The sequence below is a fragment of the Bos javanicus genome, chromosome 5 (assembly GCF_032452875.1).
Source record: "Bos javanicus breed banteng chromosome 5, ARS-OSU_banteng_1.0, whole genome shotgun sequence".
NCBI classification, from domain to species: Eukaryota; Metazoa; Chordata; class Mammalia; order Artiodactyla; family Bovidae; genus Bos; species Bos javanicus.
This window is the reverse complement of record NC_083872.1, coordinates 21,558,491-21,575,391: the sequence shown is the minus strand read 5'-3', so window position 1 is coordinate 21,575,391 and position 16,901 is coordinate 21,558,491. Positions and strand designations below refer to the sequence as shown.

The 16,901-nt window shown below is 39.3% G+C and overlaps 1 protein-coding gene across 2 annotated transcripts in view; it reads left to right on the top strand.

Annotated features, from left to right (window-relative positions):
• The first annotated feature begins 15,498 nt into the window (after positions 1-15,498).
• Positions 15,499-16,901, top strand: part of DCN (decorin) — a 38,759-nt gene continuing 37,356 nt past the window's right edge. Inside the window, exon 1 of one of the 2 annotated variants that reach the window (XM_061415730.1) lies at positions 15,499-15,925. The gene's annotated coding sequence lies outside the window, so the exon portion shown is untranslated. The other variant, XM_061415733.1, reaches the window with a different exon arrangement.

The window sequence follows — 16,901 nt, the reverse complement described above, 5'->3', positions numbered from 1 at the left end:
CTGTCTGCTATTGGGGTACAGGAGTTCAGCTGCTTTGCTGAGTTGGAGTCAAGTCTAAAGTTCACTCAGCTCCAGAGCTTTCCATCGGATCTGCCAGTATTGCAGTTGTGACCTCAACACAGTTCAACTTTTTCTGTCTTCCTTCTCTCCTTTATAAGGGTGTCTTCCCTTTCTCCCTTACAACTCTGCTTCCCTCTCTCCCTTGTGAGGGCTGTTTCTGAGCTATTTTTCCAATCAATCTTTATGCCAGAAAGATTTGTCTTAGGATCTACTTTCTGATGAACCTGACCTAAGAAATTTCTAAGTATACGGATAGGTAAGAGTCTTCACTGTTAAAGAAACTATTGGGGGGCAACCTTGTAAATAAGATAAGGCAATTTTAAGGGAATCTATTAGGCAAGTCTAAAGTTGGATTTAAGGCTTCTCTGAAGGCTCAGTTGGTAAAGAATCCACCTGTACTGCAGGTGACTCATGTTTGATCCCTGGGTCAGGAAGATACTCTGGAGTTGAAAACGGCAATTCATTCCAGTATCCTTGCCTAGGAAATCCCATGGACAGAGGAGCCTGGCAGACTACAGTCAAACACGACTTAGTGACTAACCAACTACCACCAATGCTGGATTTCCAGGGTATTAGAAAATAACATTCCAGGTAACTTTATCCAATAAGAGCATTGTAGGTAACTAGCCCAGGATCCATACAGAGTAGATTTAACACAAAGGAAGTAAGACTAGTCTAGTCTTTAAATTGCTGTTATTGGGAATGTCTGTGACACTGAGAAAGAGATTTGAATGACTTCACAAACATGGAAAACTAGGGACATGTTTCTGACCCAGTCCCAACAAACTAATGGGGCCTCACGTAGGAAAACCTCAAATATCAATATGCCCGTCATCTGTTACGGATTAACCATTACTAATATCAAATTAAGTATCAAGTATTGAAATGTAGTTTTAAAAGCACTGGGTAAGATTACTAAGTATTTTCCAAAAGAGTAAAGCCTGTCTCATTGATAGTAAGCAACGTGCATTTAAGGAGTTAACTATACTAGTTATTTACTTAAACATATTGTTAAGTTGTGTCCGCCTCTTTGTGACCCCATGGACTACAGCACACTAGGTTACCCTGACCTTCACAATCTGCCGGAGTTTGCTCAAATTCATGTCCATTGAGTCAGTGGTACCATCCAAACATCTCATCCTTTGTCATACCCTTCTCTTCCTGCCCTAAATCTTTCCCAGCATCAGAATATTTTCCAATGAGTCACTCTTCCCATCAGGTCGCCAAAGTATTGGAGCTTCAGCTTTAGCATCAGTCCTTCCAGTGAATATTCAAGGTTGATTCCCTTTAGGATTGACTAGCTTGATCTCCGTGCTGTCCAAGTGCCCCTCAAGAGTCTTCTCCAGCATCAGTTTGAAAGCGCCACTTCTTTGGCCCTCAGCCTTCTTTACAGTCCAACTCTCACATCCATAAATGTCTACTGGAAAAACCACAGTTTTGACTATATGAACCTTTGTTGGCAAAATGATGTCTCTGTTTTTTAATATGCTAAGTTTCTTTAAATACATTAAAAAAATAACTACCATGTGGTTTTTTAGACTTTATTATTATTTGGAATAATAGTCATTAAGTGAATAATTAATAATCAAGTAAAGTTAATAATCATTGAGTAAAACAGCAAAGATAGAAAGCTATGATGGCCGTAATCAACTTCCCAAATTTTGAAAATCACTGATTTAAAGGGGAAATGACAGTCTTGAAAGAAAGAGGCAGGGTGAAAAAAAACTTTGGATAGAGAAATGGAAGTAAAAAAAACACAAGAAAGTTTAAACAGAAGAGGATATGCAATTCTCTGTATGGGTACCTGGGGATCATCTGTGGGGCTTCAGAGAGCAACAAGGGATGGTGAAGTCTGAACCCTGGAACATGGCAGGGAAAGCTGAGAGGACTGAAATCTCCAAAATTATCAATCTGAAAGGAGCAACTTGAACTTGATCCTGTGCCAACTACAGGTCTTTACCAGTGAAGACAGCTTCTTCTAGATATTTAAGGACGTAGCATGGAAGAATTGAATGTTGTACGCCCTGAAGCTGGGGAACATCAGACTCTACAGGGCCAATATTCAACAACTCTTGACTTAGGTCTGCCATGGGCCATGCCTGTTTAAACACAAGAAATATTGTAGTGAGACAAAGGGCAAATATCCCCTCTTTGATGGAATTTTCATTCTGGCACCCACAGCTAGGATGCCTTAGTATAAATTAAATTTGGAAGGAACTGAGCTATGAGTTTTAAACTGTGAATGAGAGTAACTTCACGTTTCCCAAGGTAGATTTTGTCTGGCACTGAGATTTTTTTCCTAAAAATCTTTGCACATGATTTCTGTTGTTTGGAATTAAATATTTAAGAGGTTTGTGTTTAATTGTAACATATACAATGTTTTAAAAAGAAATTTTAAAAGCATTTTACATAAATAGATGCTACTCTTTCAGGAAGATATTATCTTTAGTACTTTCATAAAAATAGCTAGTTTGTGCAGAAAGTATTTCTAGTAAGACCAAGATTAAAGGTTTTATTTGGCTATGCCATGTTAGTTTAAATGTATTTTATAGTCACAAAACATACCCTTTTGTTCCTCATTTCACAGAACTGCTGTGACAAGACACAGATATTTTGCTAAAGCTCAGTTACCAGCACTGAGCAAAGAACTGAAAATGAATGCTTGCTAAAGAGTGTCAGTACCATCATTCCCAACGCATTAACTGGCCTGCAAATTACATTCTCAATGTTTATAAACAAACATTTGGTGATAAGAAAGCTTCCTTGGTGAACTTTTTTTACAGATAATTCGGTTCAATTCAGTTTAGTTCCTCAGTCGTGTCCAGTTCTTTGCGACCCCATGAATCACAGTACGCCAGGCCTCCCTGTCCATCACCAACTCCCGGATTTCACTCAGACTCACGTCCATCGAGTCAGTGATACCTTCCAGCCATCTCATCCTCTGTCGTCCCCTTCTCCTCCTGCCCCCAATCCCTCCCAGCATTAGAGTCTTTTTCAATGAGTCAACTCTTCGCATGAGGTGGCCAAAGTACTGGAGTTTCAGCTTTAGCATCATTCCTTCCAAAGAAATCCCAGGGTTGATCTCCTTCAGAATGGACTGGTTGGATCTCCTTGCAGTCCAAGGGACTCTCAAGAGTCTTCTCCAACACCACAGTTCAAAAGCATCAATTCTTTGGCGCTCAGCCTTCTTCACAGTCCAACTCTCACATCCACACATGACCACTGGAAAGACCATAGCCTTGACTAGATGGACCTTTGTTGGCAAAGTAATGTCTCTGCTTTTGAATATGCTATCTAGGTTGGTCATAACTTTCCTTCCAAGGAGTAAGCGTCTTTTAATTTCATGGCTTCAGTCACCATCTGCAGTGATTTTGGAGCCCCAAAAAATAAAGTCTGACACTGTTTCCACTGTTTCCCCATTTATTTCCCATGAAGTGATGGAACCAGATGCCATGATCTTCGTTTTCTGAATGTTGAGCTTTAAGCCAGCTTTTTCACTCTCCACTTTCACCTTCATCAAGAGGCTTTTTAGTTCTTCTTCACTTTCTGCCATAAGGGTGGTGTCATCTGCATATCTGAGGTTATTGATATTTCTCCTGGCAGTCTTGATTCCAGCTTGTGCTTCTTCCAGTCCAGTGTTTCTCATGATGTACTCTGCATATAAGTTAAATAAACAGGGTGACAATATACAGCCTGGACGTACTCCTTTTCCTATTTGGAACCAGTCTGTTGTTCCATGTCCAGTTCTAACTGTTGCTTCCTGACCTTCATACAAATTTCTCAAGAGGCAGGTCAGGTGGTCTGGTATTCCCATCTCTTTCAGAATTTTCCACAGTTTATTGTGATCCACCCAGTCAAAGGCTTTGGCATAGTCGAGAAAGCAGAAATAAATGTTTTTCTGGAAACCTCTTGCTTTTTTGATGATCCAGCGGATGTTGGCAATTTGGTTTCTGGTTCCTCTGCCTTTTCTAAAACCAGCTTGAACATCTGGAAGTTCATGGTTCACATATTGCTGAAGCCTGGCTTGGAGAATTTTGAGCATTACTTTACTAGTGTGTGAGATGAGAGCAGTTGTGCGGTAGTTTGAGCATTCTTTGGCATTGCCTTTCTTTGGGATTGGAATGAAAACTGACCTTTTCCAGTCCTGTGGCCACTGCTGAGTTTTCCAAATTTGCTGGCGTATTGAGTGCAGCACTTTCACGGCATCATCTTTCAGGATTTGGAATAGCTCAACTGGAATTCCATCACCTGCACTAGCTTTGTTCGTAGTGATGCTTTCTAAGGCCCACTTGACTTCACATTCCAGGATGTCTGGCTCTAGGTGAGGATGAGTGATCACACCATCATGATTATCTGGGTCATGAAGATCTTTTTTGTATAGTTCTTCTGTGTATTCTTGCCACCTTTTAATATCTTCTGCTTCTGTTAGGTCCATACCATTTCTGTCCTTTATTGAGCCCATCTTTGCATAAAATGTTCCCTTGGTATCTCTAATTTTCTTAAAGAGATCTCTAGTCCTTCCCATTCTGTTGTTTTCCTCTATTTCTTTGCATTGATTGCTGAGGAAGGCTTTCTTACCTCTTCTTGCTATTCTTTGGAACTCTCCATTTAGATGCTTATATCTTTCCTTTCTCCTTTGCTTTTCGCTTCTCTTCTTTTCACAGCTATGTAAGGGCTCCTCAGACAGCCACTTTGCTTTTTTGCATTTCTTATCCATGGGGATGGTCTTGATCCCTGTCTCCTGTACATTGTCACGAACCTCCGTCCCTAGTCTATCAGGCACTCTGTCTATCAGATCTAGTCCCTTAAATCTAATCTCACTTCCACTGTATAATCATAAGGGATTTTATTTAGGTCATACCTGAATGGTCTAGTGGTTTTCCCCACTTTCTTCAATTTAAGTCTGAATTTGGCAATAAGGAGTTCATGATCTGAGCAGCAGCCAGCTCCCGGTCTTGTTTTTGCTGACTGTATAGAGCTTCTCCATCTTTGGCTGCAAAGAATATAATCAATCTGATTTCAGTGTTGACCATCTGGTGATGTCCATGTGTAGAGTCTTCTCTTGTGTTGTTGGAAGAAGGTGTTTGCTATGACCAGTGCATTCTCTTGGCAAAATTCTATTAGCCTTTGCCCTGCTTCATTCTGTATTCCTAGGCCAAATTTGCATGTTACTCCAGGTGTTTCTTGACTTCTACTTTTGCATTTCAGTCCCCTATAAAGAAAAGGACATCTTTTTTGGGTGTTAGTTCTAAAAGGTCTTGTAGGTCTTCATAGAACCATTCAACTTCAGCTTCTTCAGCATTACTCGTTGGGGCATAGGCTTGGGTACCGTAATATTGAACGTTCTGGAAATGTGATATTGAATGTTCGCCTTGGAAACGAACAGAGATCATTCTATCGTTTTTGAGATTGCATCCAAGTACTGCATTTCAGACTCTTGTTGACCATGTTAGCTACTCCATTTCTTCTAAGGGATTCATGCCCACAGTAGTAGATGTAATGGTCACCTGAGTTAAATTCACCCATTCCAGTCCATTTTAGTTCACTGATTCCTAGAATGTCGACATTCACTCTTGCCATCTCCTGTTTGACCACTTCCAATTTGCCTTGATTCATGGACCTAATATTCCGGTTCCTATGCAATATTGCTCTCTATAGCATCGGAATTTGCTTCTTTCACCAGTCACATACACAACTGGGTTTTGTTTTTGCTTTGGCTCCATCCCTTTATTCTTTCTGGAGTTATTTCTCCACTGATCTCCAGTAGCATATTGAGTACCTACCGACCCAGGGAGTTCCTCTTTCAGCATCCTATCATTTTGCATTTTCATACTGTTCATGGGGTTCTCAAGGCAAGAACACTGAAGTGGTTTGCCATTCCCTTCTGCAGTGGACCAAATTCTGTCAGACCTCTCCACCATGACCCTCCGGTCTTGGGTGGCCCCACATGGCATGGCTTAGTTTCATTGAGTTAGACCAGGCTGTGGTCCGTGTTATCAGATGGCTAGTTTTCTGTGATTATGGTTTCAGTGTGTCTGCCCTCTGATGCCTTCTCACAATACTTACCGTCTTGGGTTTTTCTTATCTAGGACGTGGGGTATCTCTTCACAGCTGCTCCAGCAAAGTGCAGCCACTGCTCCTTACCCTGGATGAGTTGCCCTTCCTGACCTTGAGTGTGGGGTAGCTTCTCTCGGCCGCCACCCCTGACCTCTGACATGGGGTAGTTCCTCTCGGCCACTGCCCCTGACCTTGGATGTGGGGTAGCTCCTATTTGACATAAACATAGCAAGCTCCCAGGCCCACTTATCAGGCTTAATGACTGAGGCCAGGGATTTCTTCCTTGAAGAAACCCATCCCTTGAAGCAACATAGTTCCAGCTGTTTCAGTGCCCCTGCTCATTTCTTACCATTCTACTCTCCCTCCATTTAAATACACTTAAAAAAAAAAAAAAGCAAAAAAAATTAAAAAACTTAGTTTCCCTTAAATTACAAAGTTGTTGCGATTCTCCTTCATGTGAGGTATCTAGAATAGGAAAATTCATGGAGACAGTAAAACAGAGATTACTGGGGACAGAAAGGTGAAGGAAATGTGGAGTTATTATTAAATGGATACAGAGTTTCTATTTGAGAACATGAAAAAGTTCTGGAAATGGAAAGAAGTGATGGTTGCACAACATTGTAAGTGTACTTAATGACATTAAATTGAATACTTAAAAAGTAAATATGATAAAATTTATGTTATTTATATTTTTACAACAGTAAAAACACACAGAAAAAATAAAGCTCTTGACACCACAGATCTGCCATGGCATCATTAAGTACTTGTTAATATAATGTTGATGCCATTAGGTATTAATTGCCAGCTGGCAACCATCAACGTTTGCAACTACATAGATTAAAAACAAACAAACAAAAAATCTTCCCAGTATTTCCTGTTCTCTCTGAGCAGCTTTCACTGTGGTTTTACTCTTCTCAGACAGGCACATAATGTTCTTGTCATTTAGTAGGTAGGAATCCATTAGGAGCTGGTTTGATAGAACCAATTTGTATGATTTTTGGCCTATGGGAAGAATTAAGTACTCTGTTTCTATTTAAATTTTTTATTGTCTCAGACCGCTGACTAGTGCCAGAGAAGTTATCGAAACTGGCCTCCAGGAAGGAAGATGTTTCATAAGAAGCCAACCTTTTGATACAGAAAGCTCCAAAGAGATTTAAACATGAAGCACCAAATGTGATTATGCCTCCAATTTTCTGTTTTTTTCCCCATAGACTCATAATCATTTTAAAGTAGGCTCACACATTGGTGATTTATTGCTTTTATCAATAATATGCTCAGACATCATTCTCCAAAAAATGGGCACATAAATTACTTCTAAACAATAATATTTCTTCAAGAAGTTAAGGTGGATTTATTCAAAATAAAAAAGAATTTGTTCCAAAAAAATAAAAGTACTCATGAGACTTAAATAGGAGAGCACAGTTCACTTTGTTTTCATGTTAGTATCTATCTGCATCAAAGAATTCATCTCATGAATTACTTAAAAATAACCTAAATAAGACAGATTACAAGGGATGAATTATTGCTATTGAAAGGATAACTTGAATCAAGTCAAATAATTCTTAAGGGGCTATGATTATCCCAGAAAAAGTTCCTAAGCAAAGCCATTATTTTGCAGTACAGACATTAGAATCGAACTTTTCATTCATTTGCCTACTTAAAGTGTAGAGGACTGTATCCTGTGGTGGAGCATTTCTTTTTCCTAGGATACAAGGTAAACTCAAAGTAGAATATTTACAGACCAAATAGGTGCCCTGCAGTAAGTACACTGCACAGACCTGACCGGCATTTGAATGCTCCAAACCAAACAGGACAGAACTTTCAGGCAAGAGCATGAATAAAACAAGACGAAGGAGAACATTTCTTAAGTTCTCAGTTTGTTCTGAAATTTGCATTGCTCGACAGAAACTCACAAAGCTTATCCTACAGGACAGGTCCTGTTCTAAACCCTTTGCAAATACAGACTCATTTTATCCTTCTGTGTAATAAAGTGCGATCATTACCCTTGTGTGATAACCTGTGGTCCTTAATGGGGAAATTGCATGAGGTCACACAGGTAATCAGTGAGATCACAGAGCCAAGAATCAAAACCTGAGCATTCTGGCCCCAGGGCCTGTGTGCTCAACTCACAATTCAGGCATTACACATTATTGTTGTCTTCTCATCTTCTACTTGGTTTACTTTTGTCTAGGCAGAATGTTTTTCTTTGCTTGAAAAGAAAGTACAGCATTGCCAAACTTCGGTGTGTTTATAGTAGCAGGTCTTATTTCCAGCAGCACTAGTTAATAAGTACACAGGCAGGAGGAAGGCTGGGGGTGCTCTTTCTTTTATCTCTTTCTTTGGTAGTTCCCACTCACTTTTGATAGGTACATCTCCAAATGTGCTCTCACCTGTAAAATGTCACCTTTTTGTCATCACTCTGTGGGAAGCAAGACTTGGTGCAACCCAAGGGCGTTTCCCATGTGAGAATTCACAGAGAAAGGTTAGATGTAAATCCTTTCTTTTTTTTTTTTAATTCCATACTTCAGATTGCATGATTTCTCCATAATTACACTCACTAAAGTTGCTATCAAGACTACTGATTATCTTAATGCCTTAAAAGTGGTACTCACATAAAATGGTTAATTTCTCATGACTTTTGCAGTCATCAAGAGCTTTAGTTAATCATCTCTGCTGGTCTTTTCCATTTAACAATGTTCTTCTTACAGATAAAGATGCAAGCAAGGAAGTTAACTATTTTCCTGGATTGCTTACATGACAAAGGCCACATACAGAGCTTCTTCAAGCCCTAGTTCCAGGCTTTTAAAACTGATTATGAAAATTAAAGGAGATCAGCCATGAGTGTTCTTTGGAAGGAAAGATGCTAAAGCTGAAACTCCAGTACTTTGGCCACCTCATGTGAAGAGTTGACTCATTGGAAAAGACTCTGACGCTGGGAGGGATTGGGGGCAGGAGGAGAAGGGGACGACAGAGGATGAGATGGCTGGATGGCATCACCGACTCGATGGACATGAGTTTGAGTGAACTCCGGGAGATGGTGATGGGCAGGGAGGCCTGGCGTGCTGCAATTCATGGGGTCGCAAAGAGTCGGACACGACTGAGTGACTGATCTGAACTGAACTGATGAAAATTAATTATGATAGTGCTTAACTGATAAGGTTATCAAGAATCTCAATTGAGTTAATGAATTTTGAGAACATACCCAGTGCTTGGCACAAAACACATGGTCTAAACATTTATCTTTAATATATCATATCAGCTTTGTGACCAGTGGCCTAAGTTTTTGCCAGCTCATTTTCTTGTTGCTAAGGTATTATTCATAATACTTCAACACTAAAGCAATAACCGTCTAACTAGTTTCTTGATTCCAGTTTCATCACACTGCATACACTTGCTAGATGTGATTTGTTACAATAATATTTTATCATCTTATATCTCCTTCAAGTACCTTTGAGGACATCCAGCTGCTAGCACAGGAAACTGGCACACAGTCATCATCAAATGAATATTTGCTGAACAAATGAATGAATAAATAAGTGCCCCAAGGGAGACTTTCAAGTCCTGTCACAGTCAGACTCTGCACTCATTTCTTTCCTTATCTGCCTTTAGTTATTACCATAAACACGGAACATTCATTTACTGTGTGACATCGACATGTCAGATACCAGAGTGGTTGTTGAATATTCAAGGATGAGAAAAGAGCTTAGAGCGTCTTTGAATAGAGTCCTTTTAAGCCAAATTGACTGATTTATTGTCTCTTGCTTTCCCATTGCCAAGGTTTTGATAGTGTTGTTCCTCCAGCCTAAAAAGCTGCCTCTCAACTTTCACATTCTTTTTATCCTTCAAGATTCAGCTCGAACTGTTCCTCATTCTGCATAAACACTTACCTAACCACCCATGTGTAAAGTGATCTCTCCCCCATTCCTCTTCTGACTTGCTAAGACAATTATTTTTAATTACATCATACTTTACTTTCGCCAGGAGTTATAATTATATAGTACATTATACTTTTTCTGATACTGCAATGCTAAAATGTTATTTTATATATATATATATATATACACACACACACACAAATAACTCTAAAATGTTATTTTATATATATGTGTTTGTGCTTAGTCTTTTAGTCGTGTCCAACTCTTTGTGACCCTATGGACTGTAGCCTGCCAGGCTCCTCTGTTTACAGGATTCTCTAGGCAAATATATTGGAATGGGTTGCCATGCCCTCTCCCAGGGGATCTTCCCAACCCAGGGATTGAACACATGTCTCTTGCATTGCAGGCAAATTCTTTACCAACTGAGCTACAAGGGAAGCCCATATATGTGTATATATAACTCTAAAACGATATCATATATAGATGTATATAATATAATATAGCTTATACCCTACCTCCTTACTGCAGTGAAAGTCCTTTGAGGTCATGCCTTTCACTTTTTATTTTCTGTTTATTAATATCCTCTACAAGTCCTAGGATCAACATTTTCTCCCACAGCTGTTCCTCAGTCAATATGTGCTGATTCATTGATTATTTAGTAGATTACTAGATATTCAGATATTTAATATGCTGGCTTGGTGTCCCAGTACAACTTATCGAACTTATGAAAAAAATAATAAATCTCTTGACTGCAATTGACAAAAGAGATGCTCCTGAACATTCAGGAGTCAGAGAATAAAGCAACTGAATGCTTCCTTGTCATGAAAGAGAGGCACGTATCTCCGTAGCTTTATTTTAATTCATCTCTTGCCCAGTCCTTGTCTCTATTCCCATTTTGCCTTCATTTTTCAGAGTAGAGATTCTTTACCTGGAATCTCTGGATCCTTATACAGTCCTACAAATGGATTTTGTCAAGTTTTGGAAACCAGCACAATGTCATGCATTCTAGGATTAGAAGAAGAAAACTAGACAGTTTTTTTTTACAAGTAGAGGTTTAAACCCAAGCTTATCTAACTGAAAAGTCCCTGTTTTTCCAGCTATATCATTTATTATATCATAGCATTTATAGGATTTCTTGAGTTGCTAGGCAGATAACATCTGTTGGCTAGGACCGGGATGTGATCCAATCACCAAACTGGTATGTCCAAGGAAAGGTCTGTAACAACCACGCCCGCAGGAGTGGCCATAGCAGAAACAATGACGAACACGTATATATTATTTGAGATATGTCAGATGCAGCTCTAAATGCTTGATGTATTAGTGTTTTTTTGTTTTTAAACCTCACAACAAATATATAAGTTAGGTAGTACTAAAGTGAAGTGAAGTCACTCAGTTGTGTCAGACTCTTTGCGACCCCATGGACTGTAGCCTTCCAGGCTCCTTCGTCCATGGGATTTTCCAGGCTTTCCCGACCCAGGAATCGAACCCGGGTCTCCCACATTGCAGGCAGACACTTTATTGTCTGAGCCACCAGGCAAGTAAACAAAGGTAGTACTAAGGTTAGGTATATTTTATAGATTAAAACCCTAGAACACAGAGAGGTGAAGTTACTCATATGCACAGCTCAGGGACACTAAACACAGTGTTGATAGGGTGGGGGGGTGGAGTAATATGGGGAAGACAGAAGAAATGTTCAGTCCATCCTGCATGCTAGGCTGGCCTGAATTCCACCTTAGCCTGCTTTCTTGGCTAAAGAAGAAAAACTGTCTAGGATGGCTAATAAAGAGCCAGACACCCATTCCAGCTGCTGACCTTACTTTGAAGAGTCAGTCTAAGAATAAACCAGTCACAGGTTTGTAAAGATAATCACTTGCTTCCAGACCTCTTCGAAAATAAAGGGTGTCAGAAGACAACCTTCCGAAGCTCTGGCATTCTTCACATCTTAGTGTGCAGGTACAGTTTAGACCAATTGTATTTGATGCTGGTGGGAAAGAGTGACTAGCTTCAAATGAACATTGACAACATGCAGAATATAGTCACCCGGTTAACTAGTGAGTTGTCAGTAGAAATCACTGTTTAAGTGGTTTTTACAGCAGATGTGGTATCTGCTCTGAATCTGAATATTTCAAATATCTATAACAGCAGCCAAGGTTTCAGTGAACCCTACCCCCAAACATTCCAAGCCAGGATAAGTTTCAGCCTTCTCCGCACATGCGTGGCTTCTTGCCTCAAAATTGTTTCATTTCCCATTTGATTGCAAGAGACCTAGATTTTGACAGTGGCCCCTATGGCATCTTTATGACTTGCTATGTGTGACTTTTTGTAACTTCATTTCTTCTATCTAAAAATAGGTATGACAACAGACGCAATTTAACATCCGGTTAAAGGCACACATTTGAAATAAACTAACATTCAGTAAAGTCCTCAGGATTTGGGAGGTGAGGGTCTTACTAAAACTTAAAAGATAGAAATATTTGTTCCTCCAGAAAGATAAAGTTTAAAAAGAATTGTAAAACCTGGTCACAGTTTTTAAACAAGTCTACAAAGACATGTTACTCAAAGTTTTTTATTATTAATTTTCTATAACTTAAGAGTTTGAGCTTTCTTAAAATGAAGTATAGTAAACAATAAAATAGATTAGGTACTAGAATACTTGGATATTTACTCCTGTGTGCTTCTTACTGGCTCTGTGAGCTTGGGCAGGTCATTGGACTTCAGTAAAATGATTTCCCTTGCCCAACTTAAACGATTGTTATGATATATATCAGAAAACAATAAAAGGTAACATTTACAGGAAGCTTAATTTCCTGGGATAACAGCCATGCTCTGAATTACATGCCTTAAACCTTTGCCTCATTTCATCTTTATTTCAACATTATGAATTAGGTATTACTTTTAACCTGTTTTACAGATACGGGAACTCAGAGAGGTCGAGTGTGCTGAGTTCATACAGCTTACTATCAGAGGAAAGAAACTGGATGTGAAACTTAGCTAAAACGGTTCTGCTTTATAAAATTAAGATGGTCTGCATATCAAGATAATGTGTCTTCTCCTCCTGCTCTAATTGTTCTTCTTTTTCTTTAATGCCCTATTCCCCTTCTCTTTCTCCTTTTACCTCTCTCTCTGGTAACAACCACTGCTGTTATTCATTGTCTACCCTGTAGTACTGCAGTAGATTGTTCTTTTGTTCTTTTCTTTAATTTTTATTTATTTAAATAAAATAAATAAAAGACCCAGGGGCTGTGCTGGGTCTTCCTTGCTGTGCGTGGGCATTCTCCAGTTGCGGCGAGTGGCCAGGGGCTACTCTTTGTCCTGGTATGTGGGCTTCTCACTATGATAGCTTCTCCTGTTGCCCAGAACAGGCTCCAGGGTGCACAGGCTTCAGCAGTTACCGCGCGGGGGCTCAGTAGTTAAGGTTCAGGGATCCAGAGCACAGGCTCAGTAGTTGTAACATGGACTTAGATGCTCCCCAGCATGTGGGATCTTCCTGGACCAGGGATGCAATCCGTGTCTTCTACAGTGGCAAGTGGATTCTTTACCACTGAGCCACCAGGGAAACCCAGATTGGGTTTTGATAAAGAGTGAACCAGACCCAGGTAAAACAATAATCATCCTTAGTCAATGATCTTTCTTCATGTTATAGTCGTTCACGAAGCGTTTCTTGAGAATTTACTTTGTGCTGGTAGTGGGGACACAACTATGAAGAGGCTGTGCTTTATTCCTTGAGATGAAAAGTGAAGTCGCTCAGTTGTGTCCGACTCTTTGCGACCCCGTGGATTGTAGCCCACCAGGCTTCTCCATCCATGGGATTCTCCAGGCAAGAATACTGGAGTGGGTTGCCATTTCCTTCTCCAGGGGATCTTCCTGACCCAGGGATCATCTCCTTGAGATGAAAGATGTACATAAATAACCCTAATATGAACAAATGATTGCATGTTATAAGAATGAGATAAATGTAAGAGGAGTTCAAGAGGAAAAAATTAATTGATTCTGGACTTCCCTGGTGGCTCAGACGGTTAAGCGTCTGTCTACAATGTGGGAGACGCAGGTTCGATCCCTGGGTCGGGAAGATCCCCTGGAGAAGGAAATGGCAACCCACTCCAGTACTCTTGCCTGGAAAATCCCATGGACGGAGGAGCCTGGTAGGCTACAGTACATGGGGTCGCAAAGAGTCGGACACGACTGAATGACTTCACTTCCAAGAGGATCATAGGGCTTCCTTTGCCATTCAGCTGCTAAAGAATCTGCCTGCAATGCAGGAGACCTGGGTTCGATTCCTGGGTCAGGAAGATCACTTGGAGAAGAAAATGGCAACCCACTCCAGTCTTCTTGCCTGGAGAATCCCATGGACAGAAGAGCATGGTGGGCTACAGTCTATGGGGTTGCAAGAGTCGGATACCACTTTAGTGACTAAACCACCACCAAGGGGATCATGGATTTTGCACCAAGGTCCAGGGAAAATATTTGCCTTCTTCTAAATCATCAGATTTAAATCATCTTCTTCTAAATCATCAGATTTAAATCAGATCTAAATCATCAGACTAACCAGGCATGGGGTTAAATGCCAAGAAGAAGAGTGGGGTAAGGTGTTAACATTATGGACACTGGGCTTGGAAAATAAGGCAAGTATCACGTGATAACAGCCTTACCCCCTCTTCTTTAGGTAACACACATAAAAATTTAATCCCTTCAAGTTTCATCAAGGCAAAGTATATTTACTGTAGAATTGTGTCCTTAGATGGCTAGAGAAGGGAAGAAGGGAGGGTGGAGAATGGAAGGGTTATCCTCTCATGTTTCACAGATGTTGATTTCAAGTTTCCACCTGGTAACAGCCTAGGGGCCAGGGCATAAAGATACAAGTCAAAACATAGAATCACACAGAGAACTGACAGCATCCAGCAAGGGAATTACAAAAACTCAAAAAAGCTTTCACTGCTGAATAAATATCTTTCCTTGTATTTGCACTTTCTTTTTTCTATTTACTGAATTTGGAAAGAGCCATAGACTTTATTGCCTTTTCAAAGTTCTGGATTACATAAAAATATAGCCTACGAAAATATAATTTTTCATATACAAGCTAAATTAAATTGTGATCATCTTTTAGTATCTATGTGCTTTATTTTAAAAAAAACACACACATAACTGGTAGACAACAAGAAAGGTTTTAAATTATAAGTAAGGAAAGTAATAAATGGTGTGCTTTTCATATAAAGTCATGGCTTACTTCCAGGGAACTTTAGAAATATGTTCAAGATATATAGAAAACCTCCATAGCATAGTACTTGAATTTTTGAATGTGCACAAATAGCCCAAGGCAAGTAAGAATCCGAATGAGTACTCATTTATTTTCATAGCCCACACTTAAAATAATTTCATTCCATTTGCCAGACTTACACATCCTGAAAGCAAAAACAAAACAAAACAAACAAACTGTCATTTCGGAAGTATGATAAATGTGACTCATAAAGAAGACTAGAAAGAGTGGATAAAGGAGTAGGGTTGGGGGTGGGGAAATAAACCCTTTAGTTACAATTTCAGGGAAATGAGTGGACACAATGAAACAAATTCCAAGTCAAGTTGCTCCACTACTATATTACAGAAGCAGTTTAGAATTTTAAGCAGATGCAAAAGGAATAAAACATTTAAATGGGGAGAAAAAAAGGCCGATAAAGTTTCTGGCTACAATACAAGAGACATATCATTACCATATGATCTAATGTGGGTGTCAGCCGGATTGTGTTCATTGAGGGAAACCTTATTTTTTAACTGTGCTATGGAGTAGAAGCAGGAGGTTTTCAGCCTAGTGACAGTCACAGAGCAGCACCTTCCCCCTCCTCCTTTCCACACCTGCAAACTCTTTTGCTTGGGCTGAATATTTAGTGTAATTACATCTCAGCTTTGAGGGCTCCAGTGGCAAATCCCCGGATTAAAAGGTATGGTTTTCAATAATTGTCCTGAACTCTGCTACAGACTAATAAAACTTTGATCAAGTTAAGAAAAAAGGAGTTATTTGGTAAGAGAAAAAGAGAAAAAAAAATGGGTACTGAACTTTTAGTAATGTTTATGCCGTGTTTTAAACAAGTATTGCTTGAAAACAGAAACGAAGTATTTGGTAAAATGGTTGTAATGCATTGTTTTAGTTCTTTCTCTCTGTTCTTTGCAAAGATGTTTCTTAGAGAAACTATAACCTAACACGGTGACTCTCTTTATTGATATATTTTGTGTTTTTACTATGAAATGTTTAGGAAATGTTTATAGAAAAGTATTCTAGACTGGCATGCTATTCATAGTTGGATTGTATATTTAAGAATTTATTCTCCTCCTGAATTCTTGTATATTTTAAGAACTTTTAAACTTCAGAGAAGTGAACTTTGGTGATTAGTTATAGAAGTCTAGTGTATATTTCTACAACTTAGAAAATAATAGAAACTGTCACCAGAGAGGTGAAAACCAACACTGACTCTATTTATGTTGATTATTAAGGACCTAACTAAGCTAATCTCACAGTTAGCTACATAGTTACTAAAATGTAAAGAAGAGACTCTGCCAGAATTTTTTCTGCAAATGAAATTTTATCATAGGATACATTCACTATAGAATGAAAGTGTGGGTTATTTTCCTTTCTAATTTCAAAACAGGGTAACATGATGACCACTGATTAAGTGGGCTCCCAGTGATATAAATACCTGCGGCTTTTTCTTCGAATTGCTATTTTGACCAGAAAAAGAATCAGATGCCTCCTATAGTACCCCTTATTGATAGATGGATACTGTTTTACTGTTTACTTTTAACTTATTTCTATTATTATTGAGGCTTTTAATTCACCCAGTGCTGGGGGGTTTAATTTGCTCTGTATTTAGAGCTTCACTTATCTCCTGAGGTATAAATTTTGACTTGGAAATTCACGTC